Genomic DNA, 19,632 nt, shown 5'->3' on the forward strand with positions numbered 1-19,632 from the left:
AAGAAATACAATATGATAATATCAGCAGAAAAAACCAAATGTATGACAACATCTAAATACCTACTACGATGTAAAATCGAAATTGATGGGAAAATAATAAATCAGGAAGCAAAGTTTAGACATCTGGGAAGAGATAGAACCAGTTACGTAGATGTTGAAGAGGAAGTACGAAGACAAAGCTTAAAAGCAAGTAAAGCGGCGGGATTCCTTAATGACAAAATCTGGAAGAACAAACACTTAAGACAAGACAGAAAAACAAGAATCTATAAAGCAGCAATTAGACCTATATTGACATACACGGCGGAGACAAGACCTGACACATCTAAAACGAGACGACTTCTAAAAACAACAGAGATGAAAAGACTCCGACGAATATCAGGGAAAAGTCTGTTGGATAAGGAGAGAAGCGAAAACATAATAAGATCATGCAATGTAGAAGACATAAATAGATGGGTGACAAAACGGAAACAGGAGTGGAACGAACACATTAGTAGAATGGCAGAGGATAGGATAGTACGAATAGCACGAGATAAGTCACCAATTGGACGAAGAAGTATTGGCAGGCCAAGAAAAAGATAACTAGGTGCGATAACTTAAATAATTTAGGAGGCTAATATTGAAGAAGAAACAGGCTGTAAAGCCTACATACAAGAAGGAAGAAGAAGAAGAAGAAGCAAACTTTATATAATATATGGAAGAAATTTTATCCGACAAATATGTTGGGCACTTTAATAAGTCCGACACGTAGAACATGTCAAATGACAGAGATTATGTTGGTGATAAATAGTAGTCTGATTTTTGCATGGGAGTTTAATGAAAAGGTAACAAATCAATTGGAAGTTCTGTCATTTCTCTCTGACGTTTTCGTAGGCTGACGTTTGAAAGCTGTAACGTGTTCCACAATTAAAACTTCCCCTGTTGCAGTGTTCCCGTACAGTAAAGTTTGTCTAATTAGACACCGTTAAACTATTAACAAATTTTCAGCTTGCTATTAATAAACTATTTTTTTGGTACGCGGGATCCAGGCCTATAATCTGTGGGCCAGCACATTCAAACCGAGTAAAGCATCCTTTGTGCCCATAGCATTTCTAAAACGAAATTGTTTGTCAATTTTTCACATTCAAGAGTTTTAACCCAATGTGCAATTTGTTTTTGTAATTAAAATTCAAGTTTATTTGCATAATATAATTAGGTATAAGTTTGATATGGTCCCTTAATTTTTGCCCAGTTTATACTTTAATGATTGAATACTCTAAAGTCCCCACTGAAATCGAAATTACATTAGTTTCAAGTCCTCTACCTTACCCAAGACCGGTTTTAATCCTTTATACTTGCGTCTGTGATCCAATTTATTTTTAATCTTTCGGCACTTCTCTGCTCTTCGGGGCGGATTTCTCGTACACGGCCGAGTCTCGGCCATTTGTTTTAATTGGACCGAATGTAAACATTTAAAACCCATTTGAGGATATTCCAATCTCGAATTCGATGCCGCCGACGCCACCACCATCACTGCCGACGTCTAATTTTATCGGTTGCAGAATTATAGTCTGTAGAGATAAGCAGAGCGATGGATTCGAATGCGGTTGAATATCGCTGCTGAACGCGAGCTTCGGATGATTTTGATTCATTCCGAATCACTCGTTGCTGACCAGTTACTCACATTTTAACAAAATTTCAAACTCTAATTATTTAACCGTTAACTACAGAGATCCGGTATTTTTTACCGGCGGGCATTCCCAAAATGTGGATTTCATGGTAACCTCACCACTTACAAGTTCACGTGTCTCCGTACCTCCCGGGTAGTTTGTAACAATGCTAGTAATCCCGGGTAACAATGCTAGTCAAAGCGTGTAGTGTGTATTGTCAATATTCTCTTTTCTAGCACACATCAAAAATCTTAACCGGTAAAAATTACCGGATGTCTGTGTTAAGTAAGTATTTTTATATGGGTACTATATTTGTAAATCTGAAATGTTTATATTATTTTTTGGAGTTTTTAGGAAAAAAATTAAAAAATGGACTGTGGAAGTCATCCTGGACCTTCAATGAAGGTTAAATTTGACGATAAAAATTTTGAGGCCACTTTGCAAAAATGGAATTGCCATTTAATTTTGTGATAATTTTACCCCTTGCCGATTTTTTCTCATGGATGTAAAAATTTTTGTAAATGCTATTTTATGTTTCCTTTGTGATTCTATGTTACGTTTATTTGTTAAAAAAAGTCTAAACTTTTTTTCATAGTATTTATGGCCGTTTGTTTCAATAGACCAAAAATGTTACCAAAATTCTGGTTTACTAGATTATTCTTCAAAAATCTTGTATTATATTATTAAAATCACTCGTTTTACCAATTTTGCCATATCTAGAGACTCCATAAAAACTCATAATGCAATTTTTTTTTGTTTTTTATTATTACCTTTATATTTTGACTCGATTTTATAATGACCGGTAAAAATACCGGGGATCTGTAATTACGTGCTAATATTGGGATGTCTGTATTTAAGGGTTAAGTAAAAATGATATAATATGTACATTATACCTGTGGCTTGATTCTAAAAAGGCAAATGTCAAAATCTTTACATTTGAGAAAACTGCAGTTAAAGTTTTTGCCGAAAATACTTTTATTTATCATCATAATCTTACATATCCAAGTGGAGCAAAGGGCACCTTGCGGTGTTTCAAGTAGCATGAGGAATTATGGTGAGGTTGCTAGTCCCACGCATCATCTGTTGAGTTCCGTCCAATTTTGTTTACTAGTTTTCTCCATTCTCTTCTGTTTTTTGCTATCGTTTTTGCATCGTTCCATGTTAAATTGTTTTCCTTGAGTTCTTTCTCTATTGTTCTTTTCCACGTATAAGATGGTCTATCCATTCTTCTTTTGCCTTGAGCATTGTAATGTAGAGCTTGTCTAGCAATATTTGTTGCTGGTTTTCGTAAGGTATATCCTATCCACTTCCATTTCCTTTTTTTTATTTTATGTTCTATCCTTTCTTCATTTGTTATTCTCCACAATTCCTCATTAGTAATTTTGTTTGGCCAAAATATTCTCAGTATAATACGTAGGCACTTGTTAATGAAGGATTGTATTTTCTGAAAGAATTGTTTATGGTGTTTCCATGTTTCTGCTCCATATAACAGGACAGACTTTACATTAGTTTCAAATAGTCGTAGCTTTGTTCTTCTGCTGATGTTTTTCGAGGTCCATATCTTGCGCAAAGAGTTGAAAGCGTTTTGTGCGAAGCTTACTCTTTGTGTTATGTCCTTTTCTGTGCTTCCTGTTGTGTTTAGCAGGCTGCCCAAATAACAGAAATCTTTTACTTCTTCTATTTGTTTCCCTTCCAAATATATATTGTTTCCGTTCGTTTCCCTATTTGATAGTATTTTCGTTTTTTTGGGATTTATTTTTAAGCCGGTTGTTTTTGCTATGTTGTTCAACCTGGTGATTTTGTTTTGCATGTGTTGTCTGTTTGATATTATGAGGCATATGTCGTCAGCGACTCTAGATCCTCTAGTTTTTTAAATGGTGACCATTGTATACCTTTTTTTATCTTCATTTTGTTTCATTATCCAATCTATGACTATTATAAACAACGTCGGTGACAAGACACACCCCTGTCTTACTCCTTTTTTGATGCTTATTTGTTGGGATAGTTCCCCTTCATGTTCAACTCTGGCAAAACATTCGTTGTAGAAAAGCCTTATTACTCTTATATATTTGTCTGGTATTCCATAGAGTTTTAATATCCTCCACATCATATTACGATTTATTGAATCAAACGCTTTTTCGAAGTCTACAAAGTTGATATAAACTTCGTGATTCATTTCCGCTGATTGTTCCAGTATGATTCTTAGGGTATTTATATGGTCAATACAGGAACTGTTCGGTCTGAATCCTATTTGGTTAATTCTTAATTTTTCATTTATGGGATCTTTAATTCTCTCCAATATTATTCTGGCCATTATTTTGGTAGCTACAGTGAGAAGAGTGATTGGTCTCCAGTTTTCGCATAGTGTGAGATTTCCTTTCTTTGGTAGCTTTATTATAACTCCTTCACCCCAATCTTTTGGTATCTTTTTCTCGATCCAAATTTTTTTAAATAATAAGTAGTACATATCCACTTAGAAGTTTAAGTGTGATTTTATCAGTTCACTTTTATTTATAGTTTCATCATAATGCAGTCTGTACTCACCAAATTTTGCCCAGAGGATAATATATTTGAACAGAATAAGACAGTGTTTTTATTTTTTTTTCTGGATTTAAAAATTTCAAAACAAAAGACGACATTGGCTCTTATTGCCTAAATTTTTTTAGTTGTATTTATTTTCTTTTGAGACATTGGCCATTAGAACTAGAACCATAATAAACCATAATAAATATCACCTTCTTTCGATCATAGTTACAGCGTATTCCGAACAAATGTGCTTCATAAAAACGCTTTATAATCCGTTTATACGAATTAAATGAAATTATTGTGTATTTCTATAAGTTAACATTAATAGAAATCTTTAGATATTATTTCTATGCGTATATAATAAAATACGCCTAGTGGCTGTAACGCCGAGTGTACTCGGCAAAGTGATTCTAAAAAAGAACACACCTATCGCCTAAATATTTCGTGTTGGTATCATGTGACGTCTCGGGCTATGACGCGGATGACGTGCAACGGTAAGTAAATCAGATGGAGTATATGTAGCAACATAGTTAATTGTAGGCAAAAATGGCAGAAATAAAAATTAATAATAGGAAGATACAAATGGTAGTAAAAGATACATAAAAATAAAATTATTATTATTAAATTAATGGGAGAAATTATTTCAAGAAACCTTTTTTATCCTGAAAAATCACTTTCTTCCTCTGGAGCTTCATCTGGAAAGTGTTCCACTATATTAGCATTTGCTGCAAGTATTTGTTAGTCTGCTTTAGTTGCCTTCATTATATCTCAACTGTTAAAACCTATTTTCCTGTTCTTCTATAGAATTTGCTATCAACTGGTTTTGTCCAGAGCTAGATAACCGATAAAACTCGCATACATTTTTCGCGTCTCTTGAGTATATTTTTCAAAGCATTTGTTCCGACATGTATGTACCGTTAGTTGCTTAGCTGGTGTTGTTTTTCCCAAAACCGATTTAAACTCTTTACTTTCTGATTTTAGTAATTTTCTCATGTTCCGTCTCCAATTGGGAGAATTGCGCTTTCATTTTCTTGTAACTACTTCTTTGTCTTTGTCTTGTTTTCTTCTTCCTTTGCTACTATCTACTACAGTTTTATTGTCGATACCTTCAAACTGCTCGACTACATACTCGTCGTCTCTTGGTACATATTCATCATCGTTATCTTCAAACGGTTCTGGATCGCTAGAATCTGTATTTTTTGTCCATTATTTCTGACTGATGCTGATTCCGTATGACTTACCATTACTGTCACCGCCAGTTTTACACATTTCCATACCAAACCTTTTTTGTCTTTAAATTAATATCCATTTTACTAATTTCAAAACTTACTGAAGGCGCCGATACTGCTTATATCACAGGTGTAGATATGTGGCACTTGAAGCTAGAAGCGCCAATGTATACATTGTATCACTGAATATTCCACTAAATAAAAATATCAGTCATTGATAAAACAGCCAATGTGTGTATTGCTTCACTGAATATTTCACTAAATAACAATATCACTGATCAATAAAAGAATCAATGTCAAGTTTTGCCCTTTTATCCGAAACTAATGTGAATTATTTCATTAGGACTTTGTCCGCCATTACACTAATATTGCTGCTTTCTGGTTGAATTTAACATTGGCCTTTTTAACATATGAAAGTCTGTATCAAACGATGTTTGCACTGGTTTACTCAAAACAGCAAAAAATTGACATCGGCCCTTCTAGCTCCAAGCCACAGATATTCAAAGCTTCTTCTATAGGACAGAACATTTCGACACCCCATCGAACAAGGTTGTAACCTTAGATTAACGAAATCGTCTTCGTTAATCTAAGGTTGTAACTCATTTTTAGCGATTTTACAGGAGAGGCAAAAAACGAAAACATGAATTTTTAAAAATTTGTAGCAAAATGATTAGACTCTTTTACACTACAGTAATATGATATTTATAACATAATAAGGGATTACTGTGAGATGTATGTTATGTAATTTTTGTTAACTATTGAAAATCTTGAGTTTAATTGAGATACAACTTTGAGATTAAACAGGATTCTTCGTAGAAAAAGGTTGTAACTCACCTAACAACCATTTTACACTCTCTATGTTAATTATTTTTCCCGTTGTACCGAGTGACCCAATAAGAATGGCTCTCGGCCATATCTCAGGAACGTTTATAGTACAGTTTTGAGAAAAAAATTTTTATATTAAAAGTTTTCTCGGGAAAAGCCTGGAAATTATTTTCCTAATTGTGGGTCCACAGCTAGAGGGCGTAATTGAATAACAAAAATTAAAAAAATCAAAATTTTACAAACTTTTCCTGGGCACTTGAAATCCGATCATCGTATTCATCATAAAATTCTGCGCATATTTGATTTGACAAGTTTAAATCTACCTTTGCAAATAAGAGGTGGGGGTGAGTGTGAACCTTCTTATGAAAAAATGGCTATAAATCCGCTTCTGGTAAATCGAATTTTGCATACTTGGTCTTGTTGAAAACAGCTCTTTTTCGTCAATGAAAGTGTCTTATTTTCGAAACAGCTTAATAAGTAAAATGCAAGCTAGAAGACGTTATTTAATTATTTTCAGAGATCTAGTTTTCTTGGGAAAATAGTAAATACCAGTATGCATTTTTAATCGTATATTACAAAATTAGACCAAATTAGCAACATAATACCGAACACCGCATGTCGATGCCTTTTTTATATCTCGAGATATCTTAAGAAATGTGTAAATTTTAAACATAACAACTGCTACTGTCATCGGTAAACGAGGTAAAGGAAAAGTAGTGTGCTTTGGAAAAACAAATAAACATTTTCCAGTTGTAAACGTATATAATTAATTAAAACAACAATAAGACAAACAACACTATAAAATATAACAAAGAAATAAAAGCAACTACTTAGTATTAGTGACTGCCTAAATGTTCAAATTGTTTCCCATCATTTTCGATGCCATTTAGGCCTTTCGCACACACAGCTACTAAAAAGAAACTAAACTAGTTGGTAATCAGAGTTATCAACGGGTTATCAACTATGGCTCGCACATTACGCTACCGAAAATTAATAAAACGAGTCACTTCTTGACTGTACTTTGTACTGAGTAGCTTTGTTAGGCGGTGTTTAAGTTTATATATTATGTTGTCCTGAATCTATTTTCTTGTGAAATTTTTGTAATTAACTAGTTTTTGATGGGAAAGAAGCCACAATTTTACTAAAAAATAATTTTATTAATATTTCGACGTCCAAATCGGATGCCGTGGTCAAAGTACAAAAAATATTAATGAATTAAACAAAAATGTTGTTGCTTAGTAAAAAATTCTTCAAATAATTTATTTAATCTGACTCATTTATATTGGAAATTTAGACATATATTATACATTTTAACGTAGAAGACTTTAAAATCATACTGTTGTTATTATTTATTGTCACCGTTGCATGTAGTTGTATTTTTAAAAACAGATCACATGTCATGATTTTTTGTGACGGATATTCTTGAGTTGGGGTTGATTTCATGTAATCGAATAAACTATCTTTCAGTAGAGTCGTCCCAGAAACGCAATTCATAAATATTAGCAATATCACTTTAAAGTCTTCTACTTTAAAATGTATAATATATGTCTGAATTGTCGATATAAATGAGTAAGATTAAAAAAAAATACATAGAAGAATTTTTTACTAAGCAACAACATTTTTGTTTAATTCATTAATATTTTTTGTATTTTGACAACGGCATCCGATTTGGACTACGAAACGTTAATAAAATCATTTTTTTTTAGTAAAATTGTGGATTATTTCCCATCAATAGGTACGGATGTTTTCCACTTCTTGCACTAATTTTATATTAAACGATTCCGCTGATTTTGCGTGTTAAACTTTAACAAAATATGACACTTTTTTCTCTGAGATAGGTAATAAGGTTTACTGCAAATAAGAAATTATATCGTTAAGAGCCTTTATAATTTTACTGTCTAAGAGCAATAATTCACACAAAATAATTTGGCTTAGCTTAATTTACTGCAAAATACTAGCTTTGAAATATCTACTAATAAAAAAATTTTACACGCATAATCCAAACAAACCATGTTCATATCTTAAGCTTATTTAACCCTTAACTACAGACATCCCAATATTATCACGTAACTACAGACTCCCGGTATTTTTTACCGGTCATTATAAAATAGGGTCAAAATATAAAGTTAATAATAAAAAACAAAAACGTTTTGCATTATGTGTTTTTATGGAGTCTCTAGATATGGGAAACATGGTAAAATGAGTGATTTTAATAATATAGTACAAGATTTTTGAAGAATAATCTATTAAACCAGAATTTTGGTAACATTTTTGGTCTATTGAAACAAACGGCCATAAATGCTATGGACAAAAATTTAAACTTTTTTTTAACAAATAAACGTAACATAGAATCACAAAGGAAATATAAAATAGCATCCACGAAAATTTTTACATCCATGAAAAAAAATCTGCAAGGGGTAAAATTGTAATAAAATTAAATGGCAATTCCATTTTTGCAAAGTGGCCTCAAAATTTTTATCTTCAAATTTAACCTTCATTGAAGGTCCAGGATGTCTTCCACAGTCCATTTCTTTACTTTTTTCCCAAAAACACAAAAAAATAATGTAAACATTTCAGATTTACAAATATAGTACTCATATAAAAATACTCCCTTAACACAGACATCCGGTAATTTTTACCGGTTAAGATTTTTGATGTGTACCAGAAAAGAAAATATAGACAATACACAATACACGCTTTGACTAGCATTGTTATACAAACTGCCCGAGAGGTACAGAGACACATGAACTTGTAAATTGTGAGGTTACCACGAAATCCACATTTTGGGAATGCCCGCCGGTAAAAAATACCGGATGTCTGTAGTTAAGGGTTAAGATATCAAAAATAACCATCTTTTATTTTTAATGTAAACAACAATAGAACATGTAAACCAATTCCCACTATTTCTTTACCTATATCCGTAATAAATACCTACCTCTCGCTGAGCACCAAAGTTAGACCCATTCAATCCTTTATTCATTTTCCAAATGTTTACGAACTAGTCCCCCAGCGACCTGCATTGCATGTCCAGTCCGCTGTCGACTGATCATTCTCGCATTATAGACCGGCTGCTAACTAGTAGTGCTGTGTGAGGACGCTCATAAGGTGCGTTCGCGGGTACAGTTGACAAATTGTCGCCGACAATTTCTAACCTCATTTAATATAAATAATATCGTTAATAGATACATAAACAAGGTATATTTACTTTTAATTAATATTAATAACTAATTATTAAATTATAATATTAAAATATACCTTGTATATTTATCTATTAACGATATTAATTATATAATTTTAAAGTGCGCATGCGTTTTGCTGCTAATTTGTCGCCGACTAGTCCTCGACAGGCTACCGCGAACGCACCTATTAAAATACATGGACAGTGACTACTAAGTAACTGATTGGTAACTAAAATTACCAACTGGTTTCTTTTTAGCAGCGTGTGTGCGAATGGCCTTACTCTTTCAAGAGTAGATTAAATGGCAACAGATTTAACTGTTTTAGACTTTTATTTATGGGGACGGATTAACGATAACTTGTTTTTGCTGCTTGGCCCACTACTAGAGAAAACATGATCTAGAATCTAGGGAATACGAAACGCCATTCAAAGCAATGCGAAAGCAGAACTTGAAACTGCTGTTCAATCTACTCTTGAAAGAGTAAATGCTTGCATGGAAAATGATGGGCAACAATTTGAACATTTAGGTCGTCACTAAGTAAATAGTTGCTTTTATTTCTTTGTTATATTTCATAGTGTTGTTTGTCTTATTGTTGTTTTAATTAATTATATACGTTTACATCAGGAAAATGTTTCTTTGTTTTTTCCATAGCACACTACTTTTCCTTACCTTCGTTTACCAGTGACATTAACAGTTGTTTAAAATTTATATGTTTCTTAAGATATCTCAAGATAGAAAAAAGGTATCGACATGCGGATTTCGGTATTATATTGATAATTTGGTCTAATTTTGTAATATAGGATTAAAAATGCATACTTGTATTTAATATTCTAAAAAAAAAACTAGATTTCCGAAAGTAATTAAATAACACCTACTAGCTGGCATATTACTTATTAGGCTGTTTATAAAATAAGACTATTACATTGACGAAAAGGTGCTGTTTTCAACAAGACCAAGTATGCAAAATTTGATTTAGCAGAACCGGACTTACAGCAATTTTTTCATAAGAAGGTTACCACTCACCCCCAACTCTTATTTTCAAAGGTAGACTTAAACTTGTGAAATCAAATATGCGCAGAATTTTATGAAGAATACGATGATCGTATTTCCAGTGCCTCTCCATTAGGTAAATTTTGTAAAATTTTGATTTTTTTAATTTTTGATATTTAATTACGCCCTCTAGCGGTGAACCTACAATTATCAAAATAATTTCCAGGTTTTTCCCGAGGCAACTTTTGTTATAAATATTTTTTCCTCAAAGCTGTACTATAAACGGTTCCTGAGATATGGCCGAGGGCCATTCTTATTAGGACACCCGGTACTATTAAAAGGTTTTATGTTTTGATTTATTGGCAATATAGATAGAAGAAAATGAGTTTTTATGGTATATTAAAACAAAATATCAACTCACAGTTTTGACAAGTTTAATTCGAAATTATAAATTTTACAATAACAATAATATTCTATCAGTACGAAGGAAACATAGTATAAAATATATTAAATTTTTCGCATTTTTATTTCGTATCTGTAAATATTTAATTTTAGACCATTTTACTTCATTACTTTACTCTTCAACAATTAATATCTACTTCAAAATTAACATGTGTGTCCTTAAATAGGTTAAAATTTTGAATTTGCTTCTGAATATTTCAGTTACGGATTAGAGCTTGCTTGATGCTTTGGCACATCGTATCATGGTTATCCATTGATCTGGAGTATATACGACTTGATGTTTTTCCCTTTTTCTATAAGGGCATGCATTGAATCACCCTCGTTTTATGAATGAGCTATTTCAAAAAATACATGTGTAATGTTAATATTAAAATTTTCACTACATAGAAATACGTAGCAAAAACTATTCTATATTTATTTTGTCCACCGCAACTATCCAAAAAGGAAAAAAGTCTCTAAATCCTTTTTATTTTCATTTCGATAAATTTATATATGAGATGCACCTTATATTTGATTACTTTACAAATTAAACATACGTGCAATAAAGTTGTAACTCATTTAAAAACTTTGTTAATCGTCAAGTATAAAGTAAACATTTAACATAGGGAGTATCCTTGGCAGTAAGCTGCCTTTTTCACGTTAAAGTGGCACACGTAAGTTAAAGTACAACTTTTTTCAATGGAGTATTAGCCAACAGCCAAACTATTGAGAAATAAATTAAACTTACGTGCAAAGAAATCGGCCCACTTAAAAATTTGGTCATTTTTGATGTCTCATATTTCCTAAACCTGTTCGCCGATTTAAGTGATTTTTTTAACATGTTATAGCCTGATTCTTTAACAATACCACTGTAATAATATTGTTGCTAAACAGGTAAATTTTTATTGTATACCGGGTGTACCAATCAAACTGTGTTTTTTCTCAAAGTTCGCATCACCCTGTGGAATATTCTAGCATTTTTTCTAGCATTCTCATTTACCTAAAATTTTGCATAGATTTTCTTGAGGTAACACTGTCTAAAATAATTTATCTTTATGCTTATTTTTTTGTTTATCAAACAGCATTTCCACCCTTTTGTTACAAAAATTTCGTTTTTTTTTTTATTTTCGAGTGATACCAAGAATTCAAAAATCGTTAAAAAATAAAAGAAACTCAACAGTTACCTCGAGAAACTCATAATCCAATAAAATCTTTTTGAATTTTTTTATTCACATAATCCAGGACCAAATCCATAATCCAAAGTCTCCAGGACCAGACGGAATAACCAACGAGCTTCTAAATACGGAGAAGAAAGTATAACCCTAAAGATGACAAAACTTATACAAAAACTAATATTGCACTGCAAAATACCAGACACATGGAGAAACAGCATATGATACCAATATTCAAGAAAGGAGACAAAGAAGACCCCAACAATTATAGAGGTATAAATCTACTGAACACCGCACTTAATCTAACCACAAAAGTCCTAACCAACAAAATCAATAAACTAACAACTTTATCAGATGAACAACAAGGATTCAGATCCGGAATATCCTGCGTAGACGCCGTATTTGTACTGAGACAAATCACAGAAAATGATATTGAGTACAATAAACCAGCATATCTATGTTTTATAGACCTGACAAAGGCTTTCGATCGCATCGAAGTCGAAGACGTCTTACATTTACTGTATAGAAAAAACATACCAATCAATATTATACAAACCATCGAAAACATCTATTTTCATAATCAAATACAGGCAAAGGTAAATGGAAAACTAACGCAGTTTATACCAGTACAAAGCAGAGTCAGACAAGGTGACTCATTAAGCCCACTGCTATTTAATATAATAATGGACGAAATAATAGAAGCAGTACGTAAAGGTCATGGTTACAGAATGGGGAACAAAGAAATCCAAATATTATGTTATGCAGACGACGCCGCAATAATCGCCGAGACAGAAGACGATCTCCAAAGATTAACACACATCTTCAATACAACAGCCAAGAAATACAATATGTTATTATCATCAAAAAAAAACCAACTGTATGACATCTTTTAAATTCCCACTACGATATAAAATCGAAATTGATGGAAAAATAATAAAGCAGGAAGCAAGGTTTAGATATCTGGGAATAGATATAACCAGTTACGGAGATGTTGAAGAGGAAGTACGACAACAAATATTAAAAGCAAATAAAGTGGCGGGATCCCTTAATGACACAATCTGGAACAACAAACACCTAAGACAAGAGACAAAAGCAAGAATCTATAAAGCAGCAATTAGACCTATATTGACATACACGGCGGAGACAATACCTGACACATCTAAAACGAGACGACTACTAGAACCAACAGAGATGAAAATACTCCGACGAATATCAGGGAAAAGTCTATTGGATAGGGAGAAAAGCGAAAACATAAGAAGATCATGCAATGTAGAAGACATAAATGAATGGGTGACAAAACGGAAACAGGAGTGGAACGAACACATTAGTAGAATAGCAGAGGATATAATAGTACGAATAGCACGAGATATGTCACCAAATAGACGAAGAAGTATTGGCAGACCAAGAAAAAGATGGTGCGATAACCTAAATAATTTAGGAGGCTTATATTAAAGAAGAAACAGGCTTTAAAGCCTACATACAAGAAGGAAGAAGAAGAAGAAGACATTATCCAGTGACGAGTTTTGATTTTCACCGCAATATCCATTTTGTAGGTGTCTGTAAGAATTTGCCACCGTTGGCTTATTTTTAATATTTTTTAAATATTCTTAGAATTACATTCCCAATATTATATATGTGTGCCCATTTTATTTTATTTATAAAATAATTGTACCATAGTTTCAAAAAAATCACAAAAGTGTGCTTGAATAGTGGATTTCAAACCATCCCCTCCCTTAATACGATTAACATGTGTTTGCGATTCGGCTTTGTTTATAAAAGTGTAGCAAATATTTAATTTGATACTATTGAAAAACCAATAAAATCCTTTATAAGAGGTATATATTTAAAATCCCTAAAGAGGGTTACATCACAAAACTAGTTTTCGACTGGTTGACCAATCATCATCAGTGCTTACCTAAAATGAATATAACCTGGTAAAATAATGCAAAAATTTTGAAATTTTGACCACGATTACGAAAAGTTGTAAGTTATACTCACGTGATTAGGTTATACTGACAACTTTTTTCTTAACACATTTACAATATTACTTCTCACCCCCTTCTACTGCTTCTCACATGTTCACATTCACATTTATAATTAATTATCTTATACATTTCACAATAATCTTTTCATCTTCACCCATCAAACCATTTTCGTCTATCCATATCATATATATAAATTACTGATATCATCATCCACACAAATCCACATTATATAAATTTTCATCTATATACAACCCACCACCAGATTCTACATATGAATATTCTAACCCTATCTATTCAATCTGTCATTATCAACATATAACACTCATCTATAGCAAAACCAAATCAAAAGTCTAATTTTCTTTCTGGGTTCATCCTTCCTTTCTGGTTAATGTTCCATTCTCATTAATCTCCTCATAGACATTTCATACCCATCCCCCCTATCTTCATCTTATGGCGGTTTGGTTTTTAAACCCTTAGGGATCCGGGCAGCCTGCTGGGGCTTTAGGAATTAGTCGCCTAAGTTTGAGCTTGTGCTTTCGTAATGATACATCCACCTAGATTATTTAAAAAATTTTACACCTCAGTCACCTCCATTGTGACCTCTTTTTAAACTTACACAAATTCCAACAGCCACCAATAAGTGAAATAAATTTGATAACTTTAAATCAAAACAAAATTGCTTTTTTAAATCTTAGGTCTTTTGACAAAAAGATTTGATTACTGACTTTAGGTTTCGAACACAATACACTTGTGTAATGTGGTTTACCTAACCACCCCCACTGACAATATACGTGAATAAATTTTTAACTACAACATCTAGTTTATTATATTTTAAATGATTATTTTTCACAATGGAGTGAGTGTTGTTACATCATTTCTTATTTTAACTAGCTGTACATCATAGTCTTTAAATAGGACAGGTTAATTTTTCAACTTCCTGTGGAACTGTCACTTCTGTCATGTCATCGTTCAGGAGTCTCCATCTATTTCATTGTCACTTGCTGCCATACTGTCACTATGTGAACAAGTCCAATCATAGCTCAGAAGTTACCTGGGGCGTATTAACGAAATATTTCTAACATCCATGCTTAAGTTAGCATTTTTAACCGATGCTTCCTTGACGGATCACTTGTAAAGGGCTATGACCCACATATTTTTGTAAAAATATATCTTGGTGGTTAGAATGTAAATTTCACGTGAGTATAACCTACAACTTTTCGTAATCGTACTCAAAATTTCAAAATTTTTGCATTATTTTACCAGGTTATATTCATTTTAGGTAACCACTGATGATGATTGGTCAACCAATCGAAAACTAGTTCTGTGATGTAGCCCTTTTTAGGGATTTTAAATATATATCTTTTATAAAGGATTTTATTGTTTTTGTATTACATGGTATACAGCCAACTACAGGAAAACTTTTTCCTTGTGAAATTTTGATACTATTAGTTATTACGAATATCGAAAAAAAAAACAGATTAAGAAAAGTGTTTCCTTCGACGAACGGCCATCTCTATTATTCAAATTTACTGATCGTATTTAAGGAGTTCAGATCGGTCATCCTCGCTTCGGTTACCATCTTTGACAGTATGTGTAAATGTGAAATGGATTCCATCAACTACAGACATATTCCATTTCGAAATGTCCATCACTTAGGGGTAATCTTAAGGGAAATTGTCACTTTTCGGCTTAGTTTAATGGTAATATATAAGATTAAGTTTTAATCGCCGTCACATGGGAGCCCCTTCTGTGATAAGGGTGGGTAAGTTATGCTGAGCGTGAGGGATTTAAAAAGAAAATAAAATCGGTTTTTTGAAATAAAATATTGATGACAATTTATTGCTTTAGTATTTTTACTAAATTTATATCTTCTGACGTAAAGTAGGTACATTTAACATTGTTGAGTATTTTCATGTGTTTTTTTTACCCTTATACTTTAATATACACATAGGGTCTATTGAATAAAAAGAAGTATTTGCTTTTACTTACAAGTGTTTAAGTATTTACTTAATGCTAATTGAATAAAGTCATTTCTTTAATGCTTTATTCAATTACTATTAAGTAAATACTTAAATACGAGGAGGTAAAAGCAAATACTTCTTTTTATTCAAAAGCCCCATTGTTGCACAAGTTATGCATCGTCATCACCTAAAATTATGCTCATTTTCATAGTTCAGTTTTTCTTCAACAGAATAACGGATTCCGCTAATTTTCTTTTATTATTGTAATTTTTTTTTGGTATTTACACAGTTTGGCAAATATTAACTCAAACTTCTTTTTTGAACTTATACCGGGTGGAAGACACTTTATGTTTTTCTTATGTTAAGTTTGAGACATCCTGTAGGGAGGACAATTTTTAAGTATGGCTATACATCAAAATCGTATTGTAGTCTTACATTTTGTGAAAATTTTGTTTTTTAAATGTCCCTGATATCGACCGAAGTTATTTGTCGACCAAGTGAGCTGTATGCAAAATTTAAACGTCGGCAAAGAGAGATAGAAAATATTTAATAGTGCAAAGGAAAGAGAAAAAAGTTGGCACCCCAAAGTACTATAAAATTAATAAATATTTACTTTTATGATCAAATCAGTCGGACCATCATGTCCCCCAGAATATGTCCCCCAGAATATGTCCCCACACCACTAGTTTTTATTAATTATTTTAACCCACAATAGGCCTCCTTCTGCTTAAAGACTCTAAAGAATCTGTTTAAGATTTAGATTCCAAGAATTGAGAGAGTTGTGTTGGTAGTACTCTTATTAGTTTATAAATAATGCCCTTACGCCATACTCTATCGAAAGATTAAGCAGCATCCAGAAAGACGGCTGGAGTAACTTTCTTTCCTTTTATTGCTCGCTCTTTCTATAAAATTAGTGATTCTATTTATTAGATCCAAGGTCGAATGACTTTCCTTGAAACCGAACTAGTGAGGGTATATGAACCTACTTTTGTATATCATTGGTTTTATCTTTTTAGCAATAGATTTTCAAAAAGTTTTGATAGTATAGATCTATTCTTAAATTTCCTCTCTATTAGTTTCTGTAGGATCTTCTGTTTAACATAAATTCCTGCTTGGAAGATAGTGGAATGATTACCTAGGCTTTCACTGTGGTTTCCTTACGCATACTCCAGCTCCAACTTCCCCACTTCACAGCCGCCTGTATATTAACATTGCTTTTCCAATACGAGCTTCGATTTACTCGACTTTCATTTATCGTTTACAGGGATAACTAAGGTAAACGACTTGTAGATATTATATGTATCTAACAATAAAACACTGAAAACGTTTGTTTTCTATGCTTCCACAAAATTGATTACAACTATGTGACTACAGCTGTTTCGACAGAGTTCCTTCGGCTCAATCACATATACTGGCAAGATAACAACAAGAATAGCCAGATACATAAAAAAGAAAGGAATAACATCAGCTTTCGGAACTAACAACAACTTAAGCAAATATATTAAGAACAATAAGAGCCGAAAGAGAAAACAACTACAGATTGGTGTTTACAATCTAATTTGTGGTGACTGTCCGAAAACTTACTTCGGTCAAACTGGCAGAACCTTTGACAAACGGATAGCAGAACACAAAAGGGCTTTCAACAATAGAAAAACATACACTTTTACATACGCACTTCACCTTCTAAATCATAATCATTCTTTTAATGAACAGTTTCAAATTCTGCATATTCAAAATAAAGGCCTTAAGCTATCTTTATTAGAATCTATGGAAATTAATAATTTGAAAAACACAGATATAATTCTGAATGACCAACTCGAGACAAACAGCTCCCCACTTCTCAATATCTTCAGTTAAAGACTTTAAAAAGGCAAACCCATAGTAATCTAAATCACTTGAGAAAGGCACTCTGCCGAAACAGCTGTAGTCACATAGTTGTAATAAATTTTGTGGAAGTATAGAAAACAAACGTTTTCAGTGTTTTGTCGTTAGATAAAATGAACTTCCATCAAGTAACGGTCGAATCCATCAATTATTATATCTATGTTGCATTGCATCAGCTACCATTTCAAACTCTGAATGATTTTTATTGTCTCTCCAGATTTGATCCCGGTACCCTTTCGCCCTAATTTCTGGCATGATATAGGCTCCTCTAGACCCTTATACATTTACCTCTTTTGCCAACCATTGAGTCGGTTGGGGTAGTCGACATCGCTCCTGTTATAATTGAGCAGGCTTGGCATGGATGCTTAATCAGCGTTGCTTGGTTGTTTTGTTGTAATTTAGGCCACGATACTAGTGCCCCATTCTTAGCCATAAGTCAGAATATAGTAATATGGCTCTAAATACATATATTTATGTGCCATAATTTATGATTTCCCACATATCCTTCGACATAACCAAAGAGAAAGCTTCGCATTTTTTGGATATTCTTTCCAGATGGGCGTAAAAAAGCTCAAAAGATGAAAACATAATACATTGCGAAACAAAAAGAGATGAAACTGGTGGAGGTGGAAATTATCGTTATAAACGTATAAATTAACACTACATTACATGGTTTTCCACCTTTTCTGATCAGGGGAGTATGACAACGGTCACTGCGACAGTAGAAGTTTATAAAATGTTTCTGTCACAGACGTCTAAAGGTGGGAAACTTTATGTAATGTAATGTTAATTTATACGTTTATAATGATAATTTCCACCTCCACTTGTTTCATCTCTGTTTGTTTCGAAATGTATTATGTTTTCCATCTTTTGGGCTATTTTGCCGGTTATTAGCGCGGTATTGTAAGGACTTGGGTAATTAGAATATAACATCATATTCTAAGATTGTATGCTTTTATTAAATATACCTTTGTTTGTGTATGAGGGTGTGAAAGCCAAAGTGGTATAAGTCAATTTTGTAAAATGATGTAAGTCTTGCTTTATAACCTTGATAAATAGACCTCTTTTCATCAGGAAAATCAGGAAAAGTGGTGTAAGTATTTACAGCAATATAGTAAGAAATACAGTAAAAAGTTACACAACCTTTTCTTTGAAGAGGTCTATATCAAAATTATAAAACTAGGCTACATCATTTCAAAAATATTACTTACACCACTTTGGCTTTTATCCAGTCGTATGTATTTTATCCAGTACGTATACATGAACAAGCATAAAAACCGCTAAACGCTAAAACGCTAAATGTATTTTCATTTTGATGGAAATTAAAATTATAGCTTTGTTTTTAAAGTTTTTTTCATAATATTTGCTAAATTGGTAATTAAAACGCACCACAAAAAGTAACTTTTATACAGTTTGTATTTGAAGCTCTTTTACTTCAAATCTAGCAAATATTATTGAAAAATCTTTTAAAATAGAACTAGAATTTTATTTTCCATCAAAATGAAAATACATTTTGGCGCCACGTAATATTCATATCAGCTCTTTTATAGCTGGAATATTGTATGCGCCACTCATTTTTACGGCGTTTAGCTTTTTTTATTTTTGTACCACGAGTTTTTCAAAGTTATTTATAAATTAAATTGAATTAAAGTTGAACGTAATGTTTCTCGATTACACGGTAAGCATTATAACCCTTAACAAACGGCGACCTGATGGTCGCCTTTCTCGCTTTATCTCCTAAATGATCTAGTGTCTATCGAATGTACACTAGATTTTTTCTATTCGAAATAGATT

Source organism: Diabrotica virgifera, chromosome 1 (assembly GCF_917563875.1).
Source record: "Diabrotica virgifera virgifera chromosome 1, PGI_DIABVI_V3a".
NCBI classification, from domain to species: domain Eukaryota; kingdom Metazoa; phylum Arthropoda; class Insecta; order Coleoptera; family Chrysomelidae; genus Diabrotica; species Diabrotica virgifera.